Source organism: Rana temporaria, chromosome 9 (genome assembly GCF_905171775.1).
Source record: "Rana temporaria chromosome 9, aRanTem1.1, whole genome shotgun sequence".
NCBI classification, from domain to species: domain Eukaryota; kingdom Metazoa; phylum Chordata; class Amphibia; order Anura; family Ranidae; genus Rana; species Rana temporaria.
The window spans coordinates 47,336,747-47,361,533 of record NC_053497.1 but is presented as its reverse complement, the minus strand read 5'-3'; the positions used below and the strand labels follow the sequence as shown (position 1 = coordinate 47,361,533).

At 43.5% G+C, this 24,787-nt stretch overlaps 1 protein-coding gene across 1 annotated transcript in view; it reads right to left on the bottom strand.

Moving 5' to 3' along the window:
• LRFN1 (leucine rich repeat and fibronectin type III domain containing 1) overlaps positions 1–24,787 on the bottom strand; it is a 213,001-nt gene that overhangs the window by 58,015 nt on the left and 130,199 nt on the right. The window contains exon 2 of the mRNA XM_040323373.1: positions 11,108–11,197. The gene's annotated coding sequence lies outside the window, so the exon portion shown is untranslated. The remainder of the gene's footprint in view (positions 1–11,107; positions 11,198–24,787) is intronic.

The window sequence follows — 24,787 nt, the reverse complement described above, 5'->3', positions numbered from 1 at the left end:
CTCCTGACACAAACACTGACCCCCGCCCCCTCCTGACACAAACACTGTCCCTCCTCCTGACACATACACTGACCCCCCCCCCCCTCCTGACACAAACACTGCCCCCCCCCCTCCTGACACAAACACTGACCCCCCTCCTGACACAAACACTGTCCCCCCTCCTTACACATATACTGACCCCCCCTCCCTCCTTACACATATACTGACCCCCCTCCCTCCTTACACATATACTGACCCCTCCCTCCTTACACATATACTGACCCCCCCTCCCTCCTTACACATATACTGACCCCTCCCTCCTTACACATATACTGACCCCCCCTCCCTCCTTACACATATACTGACCCCTCCCTCCTTACACATATACTGACCCCCCCTCCCTCCTTACACATATACTGACCCCCCCTCCCTCCTTACACATATACTGACCCCCCTCCCTCCTTACACATATACTGACCCCTCCCTCCTTACACATATACTGACCCCCCCTCCCTCCTTACACATATACTGACCCCTCCCTCCTTACACATATACTGACCCCCCCTCCCTCCTTACACATATACTGACCCCTCCCTCCTTACACATATACTGACCCCCCCCTCCCTCCTTACACATATACTGACCCCTCCCTCCTTACACATATACTGACCCCCCCCTCCTTACACATATACTGACCCCTCCCTCCTTACACATATACTGACCCCCCCCCCCTCCCTCCTTACACATATACTGATCCCCCCCTCCATACACATATACTGACCCCCCCCCCTCCTTACACATACACTGACACCCACTTCCTTTTACAGTCCCCTCCTTTCTGGTATCCTTTACAACCATCTTCTTTCATTGCAACAAACACAGCTCCCTTTATGTCAGTGCCCCCCCCCTCCCTTACCTTACACAGCAGGGAGAAGACAGAGGCGGCAGACGAGTCCAAGCAGAAGGCGGGAGCTGTTTGTCTGTTACATGAAAAGTTAGACGATTGGTTGCTAGGACCGCCCCTAGCAACAAATCACAAGCTTGAAAAGTTAGACAGCTCTGTCTTCTGCTCGGACAGTCTGGACAGGGGGGAGGAGGAGTTACACGGGAGAGAAGAGGACACACAGGCAGGATGTTCAACATGTTCACTGTTGTCACCCTGCACATGCACTCCATGCACCCCCTCCAGCAGCGATACTCTGCAGCCTGCACTGGAACCGTGCAGGTGCAGTAGTTACAACGGGTGCGGCCACCACCTTCCTCCCCAGCCAGCAGTCAGATTCTGCAGCCCCACGACCCGATACCAATGTGCGGTGCCCCTTCGTCCAGTACATAGCAAACACTGCCTGTATACATTCTGACTGTCAGAGTGTATACAGGTAGTGTTTGCAAATGTACTGGACGAAGGGGCCCCGCACATTGGTATCGGGGCGTGCGGCTGCAGTGAGAGTGGAGCTGTCAAATCTAAGCAATGATGTCGAGGATGGGGGTGCCCCCGCCCGCATATTGGCCCCGCCCATCCCCGACATCAGTGCTTCGTTTTGACAGCTCCACTCTCACTGCAGCCGCACGCCCCCCGCTTGCCCACCAATCACTGGATGTTTACACTAAGGGCGAGACTCTGGGCTTTTTGGGGACCCACTCGGGGCTCTAGCCATCCCCTCCCGACGCCCCTGAGTGACAACTGGCCCACTGAGCCATCGGCCCACCGGGAAACTCCCGGTAGTCCCGGTGGCCAGTCCAACCCTGCACATGTCTAACAGATAGGCACATGTACATTGTACATTCAAGCTTAGAAGAAACAGTTTCTGTTACCCCTGAAACACGCTGGTTATCAAGTTATGATAAAAAAAGCCTTGCACCCAATTTGCACCCAACCACCTCATCAATTTTTCCTATTGGGTGCTACATTTTTTCAATAATTTGTTCAAATAATATTCATCCCTTGCACTGCTCGTTTATCACCATCGCTGCCTTTCCAGACTTGTTCAAAGTAAATCTTTCCCCTGTCACATTTACTAGCTCCCTTGTTACACCACAGCCTATAACCACTCTCACTAGTCCCATTACCAAGGAAAATGTCAGCAACAATATCAGCACATATCTTTAAATATAAGATTTGTATTGATCAAATTCTTTGTGTAATACCACTGCAAAACAATTATGTTACTCAATAAGATATTTTAAGGCTTATTAAATCCATAAATTTCTGACAAGAAGGAAGCTTGGTGAGTCTCTCTGGATGCAGGAGCTTGTACTTAGAGCGCTTGATGCCGTTTTAATACAATCTAACACTGACCTTTTCCGTTTTTTTTTTAAACTTAGCTGAGGTTGCAAATCGCTAAGAATTATTAATGATTCCCATCTTTTCTCACAAAGGTTTTGCTAGACAGCAGAAATATGTGTGCACAGTAACGTTTCTACAGGAGTATATACTATCTCACACGTGTCTTCTCAGATAAGAGCATCATTTTACATAATGTCTTGCAGAAGCTGAAAAACCGAAGATCTCTCATTTGATATTGACCACTGTATTACATATTGGACCATCAGATGTCTCGTTATCACCCCTCTATCGCCTATATATATATATATATATATATATATATATATATATATATATATATATATATATATATATATATATATATATATATATATATATATATATATATATATATATATATATATTGTACAAAAAGTAAACTTTTAAGTTTAAAGCAGGAGTAGGCAGCCTTGGCCCTCCAGCTGTGGTGAAACTACAAGTCCCACGAGACATTGCAAGACCCCGACAATCACAGGCATGACTTGTAGAGGCAGAGGTATGATGGCATTTGTAGTTCGCCTATAATTATATATATATATATATATATATATATATATATATATATATATATATTGTACAAAAAGTAAACTTTTCAGTTTAAAGCAGGGGTAGGCAACCTTGGCCCTCCAGCTCTGGTGAAACTACAAGTCCCACGAGACATTGCAAGACCCCGACAATCACAGGCATGACTTGTAGAGGCAGAGGTATGATGGCATTTGTAGCTCGCCTATAATTATATATATATATATATATATATATATATATATATATATATATTGTACAAAAAGTAAACTTTTCAGTTTAAAGCAGGGGTAGGCAACCTTGGCCCTCCAGCTGTGGTGAAACTACAAGTCCCACGAGACATTGCAAGACCCCAACAATCACAGGCATGACTTGTAGAGGCAGAGGTATGATGGGATTTGTAGTTTCACTGCAGCTAGAGTGCCAAGCTTGCCTACCCCTGGTTTAAAGGGACTCTGCACCTGTCATTTCAAGGCCACTCAACTGTCAACAAGGTATCCTCACCATTTGTGACTTTGCCAACTTTCCTTTTCTGAAGTGTAGGAAGATTTTGGAGTTTACCAATGTCACTGTCCCTATCCAAGCTCCCCCTGCTTTGACCCTATCACTGTTACATGGGGGGTGGGAGATCATATACTACCCTCCACCATAAGCCATGCTCCATCACTGCAAAGAAGCAAGCATTCCAGGGGGACAGAAGTAAGAAAGAAGCACAGATAGGACCATATATCTTGCAAAGGCAAGCAGACTGGGTTTCATGTATGGCCCTACCTACTTCACATACTTCCCTTTGTACTATTTTCTCATGGCAGTGAGGAGAGGAAGCCCACCTGAGAGTTTAGACAGGGCTGAGTGGCCACTTCTTGTTAAAGTACAATTGTCTCAGGTCATGGTGCTATACATTTGAGTTTATGGTGGAAAATGCATAAGCAGAGTATACCTTTTGAAAAACTACATGTCAGGACAATGAAGTGATTCTTTACGTAGCACCGTTGATACAAATTTGCTTTCACGGGAAGTCTGCCACCTGCAGTCTCTTATTGCTGCACTGCTAAAGAACCCATCCTTGGCTAGAGGGAGTTCTTTAAAGTAGCACTTAGCATTAGGCTAAATAAGTATGGTAGTACCCTTCAGGGACAATGTCTAGAGTTTAGAAAACAATGGAAAATTCTGAATGCTGGCAATTCATTAGAGCAAATATCAAAACGGGCCAATTGCTAGTTCACTATAATGCTGAGAGACGGTGCACCCCCAAAAATAAACACATGCTACAAAGTCACCGAGTGGGAGCCCAAAGGAATCTCACATTTGAGAAAAATGGGCCCTGTGCTGCTAGAATCTTCACCCTCTGTGGCATCAACAACTCAACAAGGCCGTAATATACTGCTACAACATCTACCACATGTTTCATTACTGCCCCAATAAGGTAATACAATGCATTCTGTAGCGCCCTCTAGTGTACAGTCTTGTGTAAGGAAAATGTATCTTTACTCACAGTCGCTGTGTGAACCTTGTAATTGGTTGGGGTTACTGCAGTCCAGGCTGGAGAGCTTTACAGGTCAGGCCTCTGGTAAATTCCTCTGGTTGTAGAAGCTACTGGAAGTTTCTAGAAGCTAGTGGGTGGAGGCAAAGTGGTCATGATCTGCATAGTTATGGGAATCTAGCCTATCCCTAGGCAGGAGGCCTGGCAGGGTGGCTGGGTCATCACATAAATATTGTTGCAGCTGGCCAGCACAGGTGTTGTTGTAGTTGGGAGAACTGCTGAGGCTGTGTTATGTAGCCTGGGAGGGGACCCCGGGGCTGAGGAGGCTCTGCCTCCAGGCTGGGGCTGAGGAAGGAAGGAATAAGGACAGAGGAATCTTCATTACCTTGCAGTCTTCCCAAAAAGCATGAGGATTTCAGGGACAGTGTAAGTACCTCTACACCCCCAAGGAAAAAAGATGCCAGATGCAATATCAACAGGCTTTTTTCTGGGACAGTGCCAACAGCTAAACCCAAGTTTGTGATTTTGCTAAATTCTACTAAAGGTACACAACTCCTATAAGAGAAATCCCTATTGCCAATTCCAGAAAGACTTGTTGTTCCAGAAGGAATACAGTAGAGGATTTGACATTTTGCAGTGTACATAGTGAAGGAAGTTGTCCTCAAGTTGTTCTTTCAAGTCAAGTTGGGCATCCCATAATCCCTCTTCCCCATCCACGTTGTTTTCCCCCAATAAAACAATGAAAACAAGCCCATGGACTGATTTCTGTTGAAATTTGAAAAATGTGTGTTGCCTTGCTGTGCAAGGATAGGGGGACCCAAAATCCAGCAGCCCTCTAGGGGTCGCACTACAGTTCCTATTATAATAAAAGAGTATACAGTAGTACTTCTCTATTATTTTGCCTATATTGGTTAATTTGTTGAACCTTCAGCACACATCCAGTTATGCCAGGAAAGCCATACCTAGGCTTACATAGGTCTACCTGTATGAGAGAGGAAGTAAAGCCAGTTATAGGATAGGGATATGACATTTTGGGAAATCCTGTAACCCACCATAGCCAGCTATGGCACAAAAAAAGATACATTTGAATGTTTTCAGCTCTAAAAAAAAAATTCAGCTGGCTGTAAATAGAAACAGAATTGTTATTTATTAAAAAATAAATGAAAATGATTTATATTATAATTATATGATATATATATTGAATTTCAACACAATCATTTATACTAATGATAGCAATTTTTTTTTGCTGTAGGTTACAACGTATCAGTGTACTGTGAACAGCGTTATTAGGAATAACCCTGGGAAGTCAACTCTATATTAAACGCGGGGCTCAGTTCATTGAGTTATGCCGTATGCGTTATGTGCCATATAAGTCATTATACAGGGCCATGTGACTCTTATGTTTGCCTCCGATTGCTGAATACAGCACTCCTTATGGCAAATAATCATTATCACTTAGTGAACCGAACCCTATGATGTAGTATGTATACTATCACATTGATGTGACCTCTACACATTCTTTATGTTGACACATTATTACTTATGATACAAAATGCAATCTGACACAAAGAAAATGGCTTTTAGATCTTTTTAATGTTGTATATTTAATGTTCACTGACAGTTATGAATTCCATCATGGAGCACCTTCAAAATGAGTTATGGCGAGCATCACACTATTCTCATGCCGCGTACACACGGTTCTAAAAAATGAGTTTTTTTTTAACGTCAATAGAAACGATCCTGTGTGGACTTCAGAGCATTTTTTGGGTTCTGAAAAACGGCCAATTTTTTTTTCGAACATGCTCTATTTTTTCACGACGTGTTTAACGTTGTAGTTTTTCGGGTTGTAAAAAATGGTCGTGTGTGGGCTTTAACGACGTGAAAAATCGCGCGTGCTCAGAAGCAAGTTATGAGATGGGAGCGCTCGTTCTGGTAAAACTACCGTTCGTAATGGAGTAAGCACATTCATCACGCTGTAACAGACAGACAAAGTGCGAATCGTCTTTTACTAACACAAAATCAGCTAAAGCAGCCCCAAGGGTGGAGCCATCCGAATGGAACTTCCCCTTTATAGTGCCGTTGTACGTGTTGTACGTCACCGGGCTTTGCTAGAGCATTTTTTTTTTCACGATCGTGTGTAGGCAAGACCGTTTTAATGATCAAGTTGGAAAAAACTTGTTTTTTTCTAGAGCCTGAAAAAACTTAGGGACAGATTCACAGAAGAGATACGACGGCGTATCTCCTGATACACCATCGTATCTCTTGTCGTATCTATGCGGCTGATTCATAGAATCAGTTCCGCATAGATAGCCCTAAGATCCGACAGGTGTAATTGACTTACACCGTCGGATCTTAGGATGCAATACTTCGGCCGCCGCTGGGTGGAGTTTGCGTCGTTTTCCAGCGTTGGGTATTAGGTTTTACGGCGATCCACTAAGGTTTTCGCGTTTGTTACGTCGTCGCAAGTCTTTTTTTCCCGTCGCAAAGTTAGTCATGTTTATTCATGCCTTAACTTTACACAGCCCATGTTAAAGTATGGCTGTCGTTCCCGCGTCGAATTTGAATTAATTTTTTCCGGCGTAAGTACGTTACGCACGTCGCGATTCACAAACACGTCGGACCGCCGTAATTTCGCGCAAAGCACGTCGGGAAAATTGCGAACAGAGCATGCGCAGAACGTCCGGCGCGGGAGCGCGCCTAATTTAAATGGTACACGCCCCATTTGAATTTGGCGGGCTTGCGCCGGACGGCTTTATGTTACACCGCCGCAAGTTTACAGGTAAGTGTTTTGAGAATCAGGCACTTACGCTGAAAACTTGCGGCAGTGTAACGTAAACACGATACGTTACGCCGCCGGAGTTCTACGAGAATCTGGCCCTTAGTTTTTTTACAACCCGAAAAATGATCGTGTGTACGCAGCATCAGACTACAGTGGAAAAAGTAAATTATATTTATCAGGATGACACTCCTCTACAAAATATGTTTTTTTGACAGGTGTAATGTCACTATTTTCCAAACATAAGTGGAGCAACTATGTTGCAAGACTGAGAGAGAGATATCTCACCTACCAATTTCAAATTGATTGCGAGCCAAGGTTCATGAAAAACAATCAATGATCTGTTGGGGATTAGATGTTCACCACAAAATGACGATTCGCGCTCCCCAGGTGAGCTGATTTACTACAATGGACCCATTACTAGTTCACTGCAGAGCATAAAGGGGAACCCTCTGTGCAAAAAGCCTGCATGTCAGTGGAGTGTTGCTTTCCGACTCTCACCACTGACCTCCTGTGAGTGAATCCTGCTTTTATTTACTTGCCGAGAGCGCAGAGGATTATCAGATAGGATTTCCCACTCCTTCTAATGTTACCTACTTAAAGGGGTTGTAAAGGTTTAATTTTTTTTTTGAAAAATAACAAACATACCATACTTACCTCCTCTGTGCAGTTCGTTTTCCTCGTCTTCTGGGGTCCCTCGGCGGCTGTCTCAGCTCCTCCTCGCAAGAGCTAACCCCCCTCTGGGAAGCTCTCTCCCAAGGGGGTTAGCTTGCGGGCACGCTCCCGTGTGATACAGCCAGCGGCCATAGCCGCTGAGTGTATCACTCGGCCCCGGCCCCCTGTTGCGCCGCATCATTGATTTGATTGACAGCAGCGGAAGCCAATGGCTGCGCTGCTATCAATCATACAATAAAGAGATGGCTGAAAGTAACACGGGATCGTGCCCACGGAGATTCAGGGCTCAGGTAAGTAAAACTGGGGGCTCGGGGGTGCAAGGTGTTTTTTTTTTTCACCGTAATGCATAGTATGCATTAAGGTGAAAAAACACAAAGCTTTACAACCCCTTTAATAAGAAAAAATCAGTTTCCTTTTAGACAGCATCTGTGAAATCACATTGGGCAGGGGAACATGCTCCATACTACTGCTTTAAAAGCAATCCACAGTGGATTGCTTTTTAGAGGGACTTTGCCAGGTGGCTGAAAGGCAATATGTTGCCTCATTACCACATGTTTTAACCTCATAAAGCCTGCACCACTGTGCTGCAACTGCATGCATTTGACTTGAGTGGGTCACGTTCCATGGTTATAAAACTGTGGCTCAGCTGCCTGTTTTTTTTTTTTTTTATCCTTCGAATGCAAGTGTAAACTAGGCCAAATATATCATTAGGACATTTTGAAGAGTAAATGAAAGGATAAGTCATTTTCACGCCTTTTTCTCGCTCTATGTCCTCTCTCTCTCTCTCTCACCTCTTCTCCTTCCACCATATTAAACAGAATGAGAGATAGTTATACAATTAACCAACTTGGTTATAGGAATAATGACAGCAAATGACAAGCTGACAAGAGATTTTGAAAAGATGTAAGCTAAAGTGTGAGACAGAATTGCTAAGTCGGCTGTTGAGAAATATTTAAATATAATTAAAGGCTTTTTATTTGCAAAAATGTTGATAGAATGCTACGGGGTTTAGAGCTTCTGTCTGGCTTTTTTAGTGCTGCCTGTGTCCCCGTTAGGGAGATTTTCTCTCTTTGTCAGAGATAACTTCAAGGCCTCACCTACTTGTCACAGATGATTTCCAGGCCTCACCTGCTAGTCAGAGATGACTTCCAGGCATCAGCGACTGGTCACAGATGACTTCTAGGCCTCGTCTTCTTATCACAGTTGACTCCCAGGCCTCAGCTGCTGTTTACAGATGACCCCCTGGGCCTCACCTACTTCTAATGCCCTGTACACACGATCAGACCTTTGTCCCACCAAATTCACATCAGAATTCTTCAGAATTCCATCGGAGGAAAAGAGAACATGTTCTCTATGTAAACTCTGATGGAATTTATCAGAATTTCCGATGGAATTACTCTGATGGGGCATACATACGGTCGGAATTTCCGATGGAAAAAGTCAGTTGGACTTGTGTGTACGGGGCATAAATCATCACGCATCATTTACTGGTCATAGAGGACCCCTGGACTTCATGTTTGTCAAAGATTGGGCCTAAGTTACTTGCAACAGATGACCCTCAGACCCTACCAGCTTGTCACAGATTGCACCTCACCTACCTTTACAGATGATGGTCTCACCAACTTGTTGCATATTTGGCCTTATCTACTTGTCACAGCTGACCCAGAAGCCTCACCTATCTGTTACAGATAATGACTTTTTTGTCACAGATGACTGCTGGGACTTACGTACCACCCCTACTCATTACAGGTGACCCCCAGGCCTTTCCTACTAACAATACATTGGGCATCACCTACTTATCAGATATGACCTACTTGTCACAGATTGGGCATTATGATGATCTCTGGGCTTCATTTACTTGCCACAGTTAAAGCCTCACATACTTGTTACACTTGACCCATTGGCCTGACCTTGTTGCCACAAATCGTGCCTCACCTATTGGTCATAAATCAGGCCTCACCAAATTATTGCCCATGATCCTAAGATCTCCCTCTACATGATCCTCATCTACTTTTCACACAGGATCCCTGGTCACCAACAACAGAACTAAATAGGTTTCACCTAGTTAATGATCCTAGAGCCTCACTTATTTGTCATGAATGTCCCTAACATAGGTGTTCACAGCCTATTGCATTGGGGTGTGCTCCTCAAAGCTCTAGCACATATGTGTGTGTGCGCATGTGTGTATATACTGATGGCAGTGTTGCCAACCTACCAGATTGAAAGTCACTGACACAACATCCAAAATTGACTGGTACAGCCAAGTTTTTATTGGCATTTCCAAAGGTTACAAAATTACAGTTTTAAGTGTGTATTGGAGTATTTAGGCTACAAATAAATGCAATATGCAATTAGCAATATGATTTAAGGTAGATAATAAGGCAAAAAACATATTTCTAGTTTTATTTTCAATATAGTAAGTAAGTAACTCAGGGACAGGAGATAGGAGGGAAAGAAATTAGAATGGGCGCCACACACACATACAATTTACTCTCCCAGTGACACTGACAGCAGTGTGCAGCAGCACAGATGATGATGAGACCTCACCGACACGACATGCCCCCATTGAGTCACAGTGACAGTCTCTCTCCCAAGCCAAGTGGTCCCTCCAGTCCACTCCAGTCTAAACAGCACTGACGGTCCCAGTCACAGCCTGCCTTGCTCCCATACCACATACCCGTACCCGAGGCTCTGGCCGCTACAGCTTGGCTCCATTGCACCATGACATCACACTACATTCTCACGCACCGCCTCCGCCAGGGCCAACCGATCACACTGTAACAGGCACTCGGATGGACTCCAGCTCCGGACCAAGCCGAGTGTCACAGACATATTTTTTACTGGCAACCTTTTACTTTTACTGGCATTTACTGGCAGGAGAAAATTGCCTGTGTTTTTAGCTGCCAGTAAAAATACTGACAGTTGGTAACACTGACTGATGGTGTCAGTAGAGCAGTTGACTGTGCCAGTAGGGCAGAGATTGGTGTCAGTAAGGCAGTGGATGGTGTCAGTAGTTTTTATTTGAATTACCCAGTTAGGGGGCTTTGGTGAAATATCAGGGGTATCTGCACTCCCCCAGGGTGATTAGGGTATGCCCAGGCACACCTGGCACACCCTGTGCGCACGCCTATGGCCTCTAACTTGTTTCCAAATGTAGCACCCTAGGCCTCACTTACCCTACATACCGTGTTATAAATAAAAACTAAAATAATGCACATCCTGGACAAAATAAACTACTTACAATATTATGTATTATTTTAGCAAAATGAAGTGACAAAAAAACAGCACTGCGGGAAACCACAGAAGACCTTTTCAGCATTGTAATAATACAATAAATAATACCTACCTCTCACGAGAGTGGGGATGTTACATTTTGAAGTTAACAATTCACTGTTTCTGTCATGTTATGCATTGCAACAAGGGAGCTTTGCAGGATCTGAAATCAAAAAGAATTTTATTAGAGTTGTAAACGTCCCTCTGTTTCAGTCACAAACATTATTTAACAATGCATACAGAAAAAAATCTAATAAACTTTTTACATTTCTATTTCATTGTAGAAAAGACAACTTTATATTGTGAACACAAAACCCGCAGTAAAAAGAAACCACTTCTTGCATATACCTGACAGTTTTCATAATGGAGCCTTAAAACTATAGCGGCCTAAGTATTTTTGTAATTTGCAGGATTGTTGTATTTTGGACACATTATTAACACTGTCCTATAGTTTTAAATGAAAAGTATAGTTTATTTTTGGTAAGTGTTTTTCAGCTTTTAAATAATTGTTATCCCTTTCTGACCTTTAATTTGCAAAGTGCATTGAAAAAAAAAAAAAAAATTATCATAAAACATAAGGTTACCCTTAAATTGTATTATTTATTTTTTGTTCTGAAGTGCAAATAGCCCCAATACAGTTTACACAGCAGCAGTATTTTGATAGATAGATAGATAGATAGATAGATAGATAGATAGATAGATAGATAGATAGATAGATAGATAGAAAGAATGGCTTTTATAGCACCCCTGAACAGTAAGTAGCGTAGCAGATAGGTGTCACAAGTTCTAGGGCCACAAACCAAGCAACTCACCCCAACCCAGAATGCTTCCTATGTTATGGACAGGCCAACACTAGAAGTGGGACTAGTCACTGCTCGTATGTACTGTCTCTCCAGTTTACAGACAGCAGATATTTACCCATTCTTCTCAGAGGGCTTAAGGCTTCATTCAGACGAGGCGGATCCGTCGCTACGGAGTCCGCCAGCTCTCCGATGATCTCTGCTGAGCCGGCGGATGACAGGTCCCTCTCTGCTCACTGAGCGTGGAGGGGCTTGTCCAGCGCCGCTGTCTCCTATGGAGAGATCGGACGACAACAGACAGCATGTCTGTTTTCATCAGATCTCGCCCGATCCGCCATGGACGGATGGCGACGTATAGCCATACGTCTGATTAGCGGATTGGATGTCAGCAGACATGTCACCGCAGACATCCAACGCTCCAAAGAGATGTATGGAGAGGCCGTTCAGGTCCGCCAACAAAACGGACAGGCAGACCTGAACAGTCCGACCGTGTGAAAGGGGCCTTATGGGGCAAAATAATGATTCCCATCAAAAGTCACCCAATATGACCATTTTTTGTCCCATGTGACCCTCAATTCACTGCACTTCTTTAGAACTCGACAACTAGCACTCACTCTTTCTACTTGGCTCTACTTTCTACTCTACATTTTTTTTTTTTTTTACAGTTATGTCATTACCTTAGACAGGTCCCATCCATGGTATGATAGAAGAAGTGATGGGAGTCCACATGACTAGGTATGTCAAAAGTCTCTTCTGAAGAGGGCAAGTGAGATATCTTGTCAAAGTGGTGGCAACCTAGCCAATTGTATGCCAAGTTGGTAGCATTTTCTCATAAAACCCAAAATCCAATTTGGTAACCAGTAACTGGGAAACACCTATCAATCAACAGAGAGAACATTTCCTTTAGGCCTCGTACACACGATCGGTTAAACAGAGGACAATGGTCTTTTGGACCGTTTTCATCGGTCAAAACCGATCGTGTGTGGGCCCCATAGGTTATTTAACCATCGGTTAAAAAAAAGCCAACTTGCTTTAAATTTAACCGATGGATTCCTAACCGATAGGTCAAAACCAATCGTTAGTAGGCACAACCATCGGTTAAAAATCCACGCATGCTCAGAATCAAGTCGACGCATGCTTGGAAGCATTGAACTTCGTTTTTTTCAGCACGTCGTCGTGTTTTACGTCACCGCGTTCTGACACGATCGTTTTTTTAACCGATGGTGTGTAGGCGCGACGGACCATCAGTCAGCTTTATCGGTTAACCAATGAGAACGGTCCTTCAGACCGCTCTCGTTGGATGGACTGATCGTGTGTATGAGGCTTAAGACACCCAGATAGATAAATAGATAGAGACACACATACATGTTAGCTTAGTAGTAATCTATATTATTTCCTAGCATTTATTTTAAGGTGGTTATTATTATTAAAGTAGAAATAAATTAATAAGAGTAACAGCCATATCCAGGATTTTTGTAATGGCGTATAAATTACATACTAAGCTACATAATCTTCCACATGAAGATGAAATGGGCAGTTCAAAACCGTGGCAGAGGAAAATCAATACTTGAAACAAGACGATCAAGCTTCAGAATGAAAAAGATAAAAAAAAAAATGATATGAATAAACAGTACAGAGAGAAGCCCTTCTAGAGGGACCCAGTCTATTGTCTGCACATCCAGCCATAGATCTTATGGCATTTATCCACATCTGTCATAGGAGTCTTAGTGCTGCCCCATAGCAACCAATTAAAATCAAACCTGTATTAGAAAATGACACTTGGAAAATGAGAGGGAGAGCCATAGAAGATGGAGGCCTTTCAGATATACAGGCACAATCCGACTGGCCTCAGGCAAGGGTGTCCGCTGGTCAAACCAAAACAGCCTACATAGAGGAGAGGGGGCCACATGCTGCACACATTTCCGCCACCAGCTGATGCACATTGGTATCTTTGGACTAACCTGCTAGTGCTGCCATAGTAACAAGCAAACAAAATGGAGCCAGACAGGAGTACAGTGCAGCCTAACACAAACCTGTCAAACGAACAATTAAGGTGGACATTTGATGAAAATACAAAACAAAAACACACATAAGCAGCAGTTACCTTCAGTGAAAACACATTTCAAGCTGAATATTAGGACCAGAGATACAGTTGAAATGATAAGCAAATATTGACCTTTCCTCAGGGTGACCAGACATCCCCGGTTTCCAGGGACAGTCCCAAGATTGAGGACACTGTCCCGGACCAAGTCTGTCCCCGGTTTTGTCACCAGATTGGATTTAAACAGGGGCTGGGGCAATTTCAAAGACAGTCCGTGCAGAATAAAAAAAAAATAATCAGAATTACAAACCCCTGCTCTGCCGCTCCTACTAGCTTGGGGGGGGGGGGGGGTTGTATTTTTTCATTATTTGTGCCCCTTTCTGATAATCAAGTGCTGGTCGGAGTGGAGGGAATATTTCTTCAGTTTCGGGTGCATGCCCATTCAGCTTCGCTCGCATGTTCTTCTGCCTTGGCTCAAGTCCCGGCCAGATGCCTGCCTGCTTATCTCCTTGCCTTCCCTGGCGGAGTGATCTTCCTCCACTCCCCACCCAGTAGTAGCCAGGGCCCGGAGAGTAAGACTTGACAGCTGTGAGGCAGGCGGCGGCGACGGGCAGAGAGATGCTGATTGCCGCCATTACTAGTAAAAAAAAAAATATGTCCCCGGATTTCATTTTAGAAATCTGGTCACCTTACCTTTCCTGTACAGTCAAGTTTGACTTTGCCTACTCACACTTTTTTGTCATCCATGGTTGAGGGCAGAGCCAGCTGTATGGTACACAGCTTGGGGAACCAGCATACTTTCACATGCTGCTCTGTAGCAAAAATTGCGGCAAAAACAAACATGCCACTGATGGCATGGCATAGTGACTGCATTTGATGGCATGGAACAGTGGTGACAATTGATGGCACAGTGGCTGCGTTTGATGGCATGGCACAGTGGCTGCGTTTGATGGCATGGTACAGTGGTGCAAATTGATGGCACAGTGGCTGCGTTTGATGGCATGGCACAGTGACTGCATTTGATGGCATGGTACAGTGGTGACAATTGATGGCACAGTGGCTGCATTTGATGGGCACAGTGAGGCTGCAATATTTTTTTTTTTGTTTGCACCCCCCCAAAAACTTTGAGCACCAGCCGCCACTGTCCCTGTACTACTTTGGTCAGACTTTGATCCTACTTCAGCCCATTGAATATCATTGAAGTCGGATCAAAGTAGAATCCTTTTCCTAACCATCCAACTTTTGACATCCGACATTGTAATTACAGCAGCAGTAACCAGTATATTCCTAGGCCCAGTGGGTTACAGCACAGACTGAGTTGATTTTACAGGGTAGCATCTACTGAAAGAGTGGTGGAATGGCATGTTTCTGCCACCGGTGGTGCCACAAATAGGCCTAAAGCAAGTGGTGGCAGCAGTACTGAAAATCAGTGCTGGCTACAGCACACACAGCGGTGTCCCCCACTCTGTTCCTGGGTTCCCACTTACCTTGGAACCTTACCTGGGTTCCCACTTACCTAGTCCACATGACTAGGTATGTCAAAAGTCTCTTCTGTAGAGGGCAAGTGAGATATCTTGTCAAAGTGGTGGCAACCTAGCCAATTGTATGCCAAGTTGGTAGCATTTTCTCATAAAACTCAAAATCCAATTTGGTAACCTCTATTTCTCTGTGCTTGTCAGGTGAGGTTCCTCTCCCTACAATAACCACTTGCAAATGTGCACCAAATATAGTGGGGCACTGCTAATTATTATCACTGCCTCAAACAAGATGGTTACAGAAGACCACCCAGAAGTGGCAGTGTCCAATCAGATTGCTGTTTTCCCTTGTGACACCCTACAGAGGCAGCAGGGGAACATCATTCCACTTAGGACTCCACTCCATTGGCAAAGCCCCACCTGCTGGGTGGAGTAGGAACTACACTTGCCAACACATTCATCCTTCAATTGCCAGGACAATCCAATTGTTAAACCTAAGAGTGAGGTGTGAGAGTGGGATGGGCAAGGCCAAGCTCAACTTTTAAAGCATCCCTTTGTTCTCCAAACAAAAACAATCGCTTGCAAAAGGTTTGAAGATCAATATTTTCCCGCCCTGTATGGTGGTGTGTAAAAGGTTAAAAATAGGTGAAAAAAGGTTAAAATAGTGCTCTCGGGGTTGGCAAGAAGAGTCACAACAGCCAGTGAGGGTCACACTATTCTAAATAACCGGACGTGGCATTTGGAGCTCTGCAAGTGAACAAAGTTTCAACACACCACCTGATCTTTTTTCTTTTGGATTTATGTCACTAAGGAAGAGTTACTTTACACGCGACCGGTTTTTCCATCGGGAAAAACTGCGATGAGAGCTTTTCGTCAGGAATCCCGACTGTGTGTATGCTCCATCAGACTTTTCCCACAGAAAAATGGCCGGAAAAAAAAAGAGAGCGGGGTGTCTTTTTTTCAGTCAGGAAAAAATCCTAGCGGGAAAACCGCTCATCTGTATGCTTTTTCGTTGAGAAAAAAAAACGTGAATTCTTAGAATCAAGTCGACGCATGCTCAGAAGCATGCTCGCCGTAGTGTTGTATGTCACCGCGTTCTTGGCAGTTAAAAGTCACTTTTGTGTGATCGTGTGTATGCAAGGCAGGCTTTAAGAGGAATTCAGTCTGGAAAACCATTGTTTTTTCCAATGGGAAAATCGCTCATGTGAACGGGGCATAACGGTTTAAATCTGGAACTGCTGCTAATTTTTACATTTTTGAATTGACTGATGGTAACCTCTGCTTATTCATTTACTCATTATATGCATAGACTAGGTTTGGAATTCATTAGAGGAATGTTCCTGGTTTTCACATTCCATGGTCTACCTATATTACTAAAAAGAACTGCATTGTTAATCAGAATCCACAGTAACCAATCAAAGTAGACTTTGAATGGCTAATGAGTGCCCGGAAGACCTTTGGGTTGATTTACTAAAACTGGAGTGTGCAAAATCTGGTGTAGCTGTGCATGGTGGCCAATCAGCATTTAACTTCAGCTTCTTCAATTTAGCTTTGACAAAATAACCCTGGAAATTGCACTCTCTGGTTTTCGTAAATCAACCCCCTTGTGTTGTTCAGCCTGACCATTTAGAAGAAATAAAATCTTCTTTTTACTATATTTTAGTGCAAACAAGCTAGTGAAATTACGGTCCTGAAGCTTTGTTAGAGGAGCCTGGATTTCTGGGCCCATAGCCATAATTACCGTGCCTCATTGTATTTGTGTGGTTAGTAGTTGCTTGTTGGAGGGGTTATGGGCTAGATGGTCTTATGCCCTGTACAGACGATCAGTTCATCAGATGAAAACAGTCTGATGGATTTTTTCATCAGATATCCGATGAAGCTGACTTTCGTCAGTCTTGCCTACACACCATCAGTTAAAAAAAATGATCATGTCAGAACGCGGTGACGTAAAACACAACGACGTGCAGAGAAAAACGAAATTCAATGCTTCCAAGCATGCGTCGACTTGATTCTGAGCATGCGTGGATTTTTAACCGATGGATGTGCCCACAGACGATCGCTTTTTTTCTATCGGTTTTTTAACCATCAGATCATTTTAAAACAAGTTCCTAGTTTTTTCACCGATGGATAAAAAAACGATGGGGCCCACACACGATCGGTTCATCACGGGTCCATCAGATCGTTTTCATCAGACGAACCGATCGTGTGTACGCGGCATAAGACTTTCCATTTTCTTTTTCCCCTTAGTGTTGTAAAAACATTTTTGTTTACACATCTTTTCTCCATGCACACCTAGGCTATTTGAATAATGGGCAATAATGATATGAATTGCGGGTGGAATCACCGCAATTCTGCCGTGATTCCAAATTGTGGCAAAATGCGGGATGCATTTGCAATACCATTACTTCTTAATTGCACCCCAATTTTGGTGCGATTTTGCCGTGATAAATCGTGGCAAAATAGCAACTCGCAAAGCTTGTTGCTCAAAAAGAAGCAGGAGCTTCTTTTGTGCGACAGCGTTGCGTGTTGCTGCAATTGCAGCACGTTTTATCGCTGCAAAATCGCACCACAGTTGGGGTGCCATTAGGAAGTAATAGAATCGCAAATGTGTCCCACGTTTTGCCGTGAGATTTAGAACCGCGGCAGAATTGTGCCGATCCGGCTTGCGATTTCAAATCGTGGTGATTCCAAGAACTATTCAAATTATCTAGGTGTGAATGAAGCCTAAGGCTGGGTTCACACTACTACACTACTTTCATCCTACTTTGCTCTGCTACATTGGTTCTACATTTATCCTACATTGGTCCTACATCCATCCTACTTTCATGAACAGGATACTACTTTGGTCCGACTTCAATGATATTCAATGGGCCTGAAGTAGGATCAATGTAGGACCAAAAGTAGTACAGGGAGCATTTTCAAAGTCGGACCGACTTGTGTAGGACGCTACAAGACGCTCTCATAGGGAAACATTGAACACAGAGCAAAGTAGGATGAAAGTAGTGTAGTAGTGTGAACCCAGCCTTAAGCTCTGTTTTTACAACACCATGGTAAACAGAAAATGGAAAGAATAAGAAAGGGAAACTATACTGTAGCTCCATCTTCTGGCTGGATAAAAGACTACATAATAATCATACATAAAGTGTCTTATTTACCCGACTAAAATAAGGAAAACATATTTTATGTGTACATTTAGGTTTTAAATCCTGATCCTTATACAAAAAAAAAATACAAAAACTTGCGTTTATCTTAATCGTTACAGCCCTGGAAGAATTTACCCCCTTCCTGACCACAGCACTTTTTGCGATACAGCACTGTGTCGCTTTAACTGACAATTGCGCTGTGCAATGCTGTACCCAAACAAAATTGACGTCCTTTTTTTCCCACAAATAGAGCTTTCTTTTGGTGGTATTTCATCAACTCTGCGTTTTTTATTTTTTGCGCTATAAACAAAAAAACAACTTTTTTTGCTATAATAAATATCACCAAAAAATATAAAAAAATATGTTTTCCTTCATTTAGCCCGATATGTATTCTTCTACATAATATTGGTTAAAAAAAATCGTCAGACAGAGTCCATGGGGCCTGGGGCACGGTCACGTGCGCCCACTAGCTTGAGAATTAAAGGGGATGTACAAGTATGCCCATTTGCCCACCGCTGCCATTCTTCCGACGTATATCAGCGTGCAGTGGTCGGCAAGTGGTTAAAGTGTTGCCTATGGAGAATTTTGGGTATTGAAGTTTTTTACGATTCCATGGGCGTGTGCAGTTTTCAGACTTGCCATGTTTAGTATCTTTTTACTTGACACAACCCCATCTTTTATATTTTACACACAAAAAAAATCGGGAATAATATTGTGTTTGCTTGCACTAAAATGAATCTAAGTGCCGGTTCTCACAGGGGCAACACGACTTTCAGCGCATCTTTGCAAGACGACTTTAGCACGACTTCAGCGCGACTTACAACACGTCTTCAAGTTGCCTCCAGGACAGGCGACTTTGCCAGTGGCCAATCAAACAATAATCAGCTCTGTGGGAAGGAGGGGGAGGGAGGGGTTTGCCTGAGAAACCTATTTTCTCTTCCTGTATTGTTGCTTCAGTTAAGACAGTGATCCGACTTTGGAGGCAACTTCCATTGAAATCAATGGGTACAAGTCCCCTAGAAGTTGTCTTGAAGTAGTACAGGAACCTTTTCTGAAGTCGGAGCGACTTCAGTAGTGTACATTAAGACGGCTCTCATTAACTTCAATGGAATTTCTCATGTCGCGCGAATTGGGGCAACACAAGTCGGATCCCAAGTCGCTGTAGTGTGGCACTTAGTGTATTTTTTCTTGAAACATATGTGTTTTATAAATAACTGAGCAAATATCATACAACATAAACAAATCCATCTACCTCATTTTATTCTCTGCTTTAATAAATTATTTTTTTTTTGTTGGGGTTTTCTAGCTAAAAATGCAGATTTTAACAATTGCACAAAAAAATAAAAAAGTGGTTAAAGCTGGATTCTGGGGAAAAATTGAATCTACTCTTGCAATGGGGTGCCCCCATGCATTGCAAGTGTTAAAAGATATTTTTCTAGGGTACCGTTGGAGCAATGTTACCTACCTTATCCCTCCTTATTCTGGCAGCCAGTGCTCTCCTCTTCCCTCTAGAGCTCTGGGTTGTGGGCAGGTCCTTGGCGTCCTCACTTGCAATGCAGGACTTCTTATCTTGCATCGTACATCATGATGTCAGAGTGGGATTGACAGATGGCATGCCAAAAAGAAGCAACTTGGAGGGACTGGTCAGATGGAGAGGAGGAAGCCTATGGAAGTGAGGGCACTCGGTCTAATGCCGTGTACACACGACCGTTTTTCGGGTTGTAAAAAATGACGTTTTTAATGGTCTAGAAAAAACAAAATTTTTTTCAACCCCGATCATTAAAACGGCCTTGCCCACACACGATCGTGGAAAAAAATGCTTTAGCAAACGTGGTGACGTACAACACGTAGGACGGCACTTTAAAGGGGAAGTTCCATTCGGATGGCGCCATCCTTGGGGCTGCTTTTGCTGATTTTGTGTTAGTAAAAGACGATTCGCGCTTTTCAGTCTGTTACAGCGTGATGAATGTGCTGTCTCCATTACGAACGCTAGTTTTACCAGAACGAGCGCTCACGTCTCATAACTTGCTTCTGAGCATGCACGTTTTTTTCACGTCGTTAAAGCCCACACACGACCATTTTTTTTACAACGTTAAAAACGTCATGAAAAATGAGAGCATGTTCTAAATTTTTAATGGACATTTTTTACATCGTGAAAAATGCTCTGGAGCCCACACACGATCGTTTTTAATGACATTAAAAAAAACGTCATTTTTCTACAACCCGAAAAAGGACATGTGTACGCGGCATAAGAGTACCCTAGATAAAAATGAGCATTTAACTCTTGCAGTGCAGGGGCCCTACAACAAGGGTAGTTTAAATTTGCTTTGTTATGTTGATAGCCTTATGGGTATTTAAAAGTCAAGTAGAAGCTTGTTGCTATGGGTAACAGACTTAATAAAATCAATTTTTATAAATGAGAGCCATGATCCCCTCCCTTGGTTACTCTGACCTATGTTTACTGCTACGCACAAGGCAGGTAAAATAGATTTCCTTCCGCCAACTCTCCGAGCTCCTAAATGAGCCTGCTGAATAAATGAAAGTCACCGAAGCATAATGGTAGCATGAAAAGAAGACATTATAGCTCTGAAATGGCTTCCTTTCTCTCCTATTCAGTTGAAAGTCTGCAAATGAGTATTTACTGTAGCTGGATCCTGGCTGAAACAAGGAAACTGCAGGCGAGAGCAGAGACTGAGGCGTTTTTGTCAAACAGGCTTGCTCTTTGCCATTCGGAACAGCTGACTCCATTTGTCCGGTTCCTGGGCAATTCTTAGCTACGTGGTCATATGGTCGACAACAGCACAATGCTGTACACCAGTCACATCACGGATAACAGTAGCTATATTTTTCTATTTATCTTTTGAATGGGCAACTGTGGTTAGTTGCATAAAGACATTTTTTTTCTGCAATTTTACATGATTTTGCGTACAGGAAAAGATCTGAACATCACCCTTTAAAAGCTGAACTGCAGGCAAATATCAAACACACTAATTATTGTCTGTAATCATTATTACGTTAATAGGTGTATTTTTTTAAACTGTACTCCATTTTTGTAAAAATAAATAATGTAGCATAAAAAATAAATACTACACAAACAATTTTTAACTATCCTGATTTAAAAAATATTCATCTATGCTCCTCCCATACCTGTAGGCCATTCGTGCATTGCCTGCCCCTCCCACCCGAAACGCTTCTGATATTTTTCACAAATCCATCCTGTTCTCTAGGACGGACCAGCCTATAGAAACAAAGGTTGACTTATTGGTATTGCTATCTTAAAGTACTAATGTCGATACAAATATTCGGGCTTGTAGGCAGGTGGCTTCTAAACCCCAGAGGATCTCCACAGTTTCCTTGGCTTGTAGTGCAATGTAACAAAAATCAAAATTGAAGCACCAAACCACTGCTAAGAGGTCCAGGTACAACTTGAATCCATGAAAAGTCAGAGGGACAACCACTGGCAGCTGGTGCTTAAAATGTTGTTACAAACTAACATCCCTCCCCCCGGAGAGACATACGGCAGTGATTATTCTGCCACGTCCCCCTGCAGACAAAAGGCGGTGATGACCCGCCACCCCCTGCTGCAGGAGACGAATGGTGGTGATGATCACCCGCCCCCCTCCGGGGGGGACACTATGAATGCTGCCTTACGGAGTAGGAGAAAAGAAGAGCTGGGTCCGATCCGGTGTGCACACAGTGGGAAATTCTCCCCCTGGCCACACAGGAACAGGAGGTGTGTCCTGAGACACAATTGGCCAGGGATTCCTAAGAATAGGGTCTTCTGATTGGCCGGGAGGAGGATCAACATGGCAATAGTGAATATCCATTCACTTTTGTCACACAAGTGGTAGCGCCCACCCTTTTTTGAAGCCTCTGACTAAAATCACGTGCTTAAAAAAAAAAAAATCCATTGGAATCCATGCATCCGTCACCCTGCTTGTAGATTAGGGGCCAGACACAGCCATTCCATAAGAGGCCATGAGCCCCTTATGGAACGGTTGCCACTTGGGGCAAATCAATCCAAAATTGTAGCATTTCAGGGGTCCAAAACCACCCCTACTTCGGAGCTTGATTGAATTACCATGTGAATGGACTAGAAATAATTTCTCCCAGTGTGATTAAAAGCACAGGTATGTCAGCAGCTGGTTTGGCAACAACCATGTGAGTTACACCTTCTTCCTATTGGCTCCTCACCTATGTGTAAAATAATGTTCATGGTCTAGGCAGCTGGACCACTGTGGGGAGTTTTACATTTTGAAAAAGACCACACAAAATCAACAAAATGGCACTGAATGTATACCTCCCAACCGTTGAAACACAAATATCTGGACACCACATTGACTACTCAAGTCTACTACCAATCTTTTCTGTTGCCTTAGTTTTGACCCAAATATTGTGAAATGACTGTATTTATTGGCGTATAACACTCACCTTTCTACCCTGAAAATAGAAGGTAAACTGTGCCTGCATGTTATACGCAGGGGGCTGTGGATTTTTTTCCCCTGAAACTTCCCTCTTAAAGTTAGGGTGCGTGTTATACGCCGATAAATACGGTAAATCCTGCAGGGGTCATGTAATGAATACTATCTTTAGGCAACATATGAAATTGGTTGGTGTGTGGATAATGCTAATTGGGATCCACTGCAATAGTACTCAAAGCAATGCTGACTTAGAAATCCTGCTGGTATAAATTGCAGGCACCTAGAAGTACCTGCATATATCGGCAGCAGGTTCAAACTCTCTGGGCTCTCGTACTTTATATTTTTAGTAACAGAGTTGAGTTGATTTTCCACTAGGAACTTGTTGGGTCAGCTCTACTGTATCTACCTCTAGGGATGTCTATATTCACTGCCAATGTCAAGGCTTACATATGGTGCTGCACAGATATGCTCTGGAACTACATCTCCCAGGTAATAGTAGAATCCAGTGCTAGGCTTCTCGGTAGATGCATGCAATAATGTTTTTTAACTGGTTCCAATTAATTTTCAGCCATATTTAGAAGGATTATCCCGCATGATTTTGTAACATGCATCTTTCCTCTTAGGCCCCGTACACACGACTGAACATGTCTGCTGAAACTGGTCCGCGGGCCAGTTTCAGCAGACATGTTCGGTCGTGTGTAGGTCCGAGCGGGCAGGATTCCAGCAGACATTTGCCCGCCGGGCCTTTTTCCAGCGGGCAAATATTTCTGGACTTGTTTTAAAACAGCCCGCTGAAATCCTGTCCGCTCGGACATGTTCGGTCGTCTGTACAGACCTACCGTATATGTCCAAGCGCCCGCCATCCCTCGCATGCGTCGAATGACTTTGACGCATGCGTGGAAGAATTGAACTGGCAGGGCCGCCCACGTCGCTGCGTCATCGTCGCGGCGACGGCGCGGACACGCCCCACGTATTGTTTACGCGCAGATTTCTGTATGATGGTGAGTACAGCCACCATGCAGAAATCCCCGGGCAGACATGTACGGTGAAAACGGTCCGGCGGACCGGTTTCATCGTACATGTATGCTCGTCTGTACAAGGCATTATGCTTCTGTTGGAATTTCCAATGGAAAAAGTCAGATGGGGTATACACGCGGTCGGAATATCAGATGAACAAATTCCGTCTGATTTTTCCATCGGAAATTGCGATCATGTGTATGAGGCATAAGAAACTGGGGTACAGGAGGAAAGAGGAACAAAGAGATTCAGATAAAGATAAGAAGGGATGGTTGGAGATGAAAGGGGGACTTAGGGTACAAACAAGGATGGATGGATGATTATGGTTTAAAAAAGTGACAGATGGATTGGGGTACAAGGGAAAAGGCATGGTTCTGGATGAAATAGGGACAGAAGAATTGAAATACAAATGTGGAGGGATGGTTGTAGATGACAGAGGGTTTGGGGTACAAATGAAGAGGCTGAATGTTGATGAAAGACAAGGGTGAACTGACAACTCATGGGACCCCCGGGCAATAGGAGATTATGGGGCCCCCAGGCAATAGATTATGGGGCCACACAGTATATACACACACACATACAGTATACACACACACAGTATACACACACACACATACAGTATACATACACAGTATATACACACACAGTATACACACATACAGTATACATACACAGTATATACGCACACAATATATACACACACAGTATACATACACACGAAATACACATACACACACTGAAAAGGTACTGGAGAGGCAGGGCAGCTATAATCTTGTGATTTTTTTTTAAAACACAGATTTTTACATACTGTCCCTGGTTTTACTGAGGCTGGCAACCCTGATGAGGCCCCTTAGTG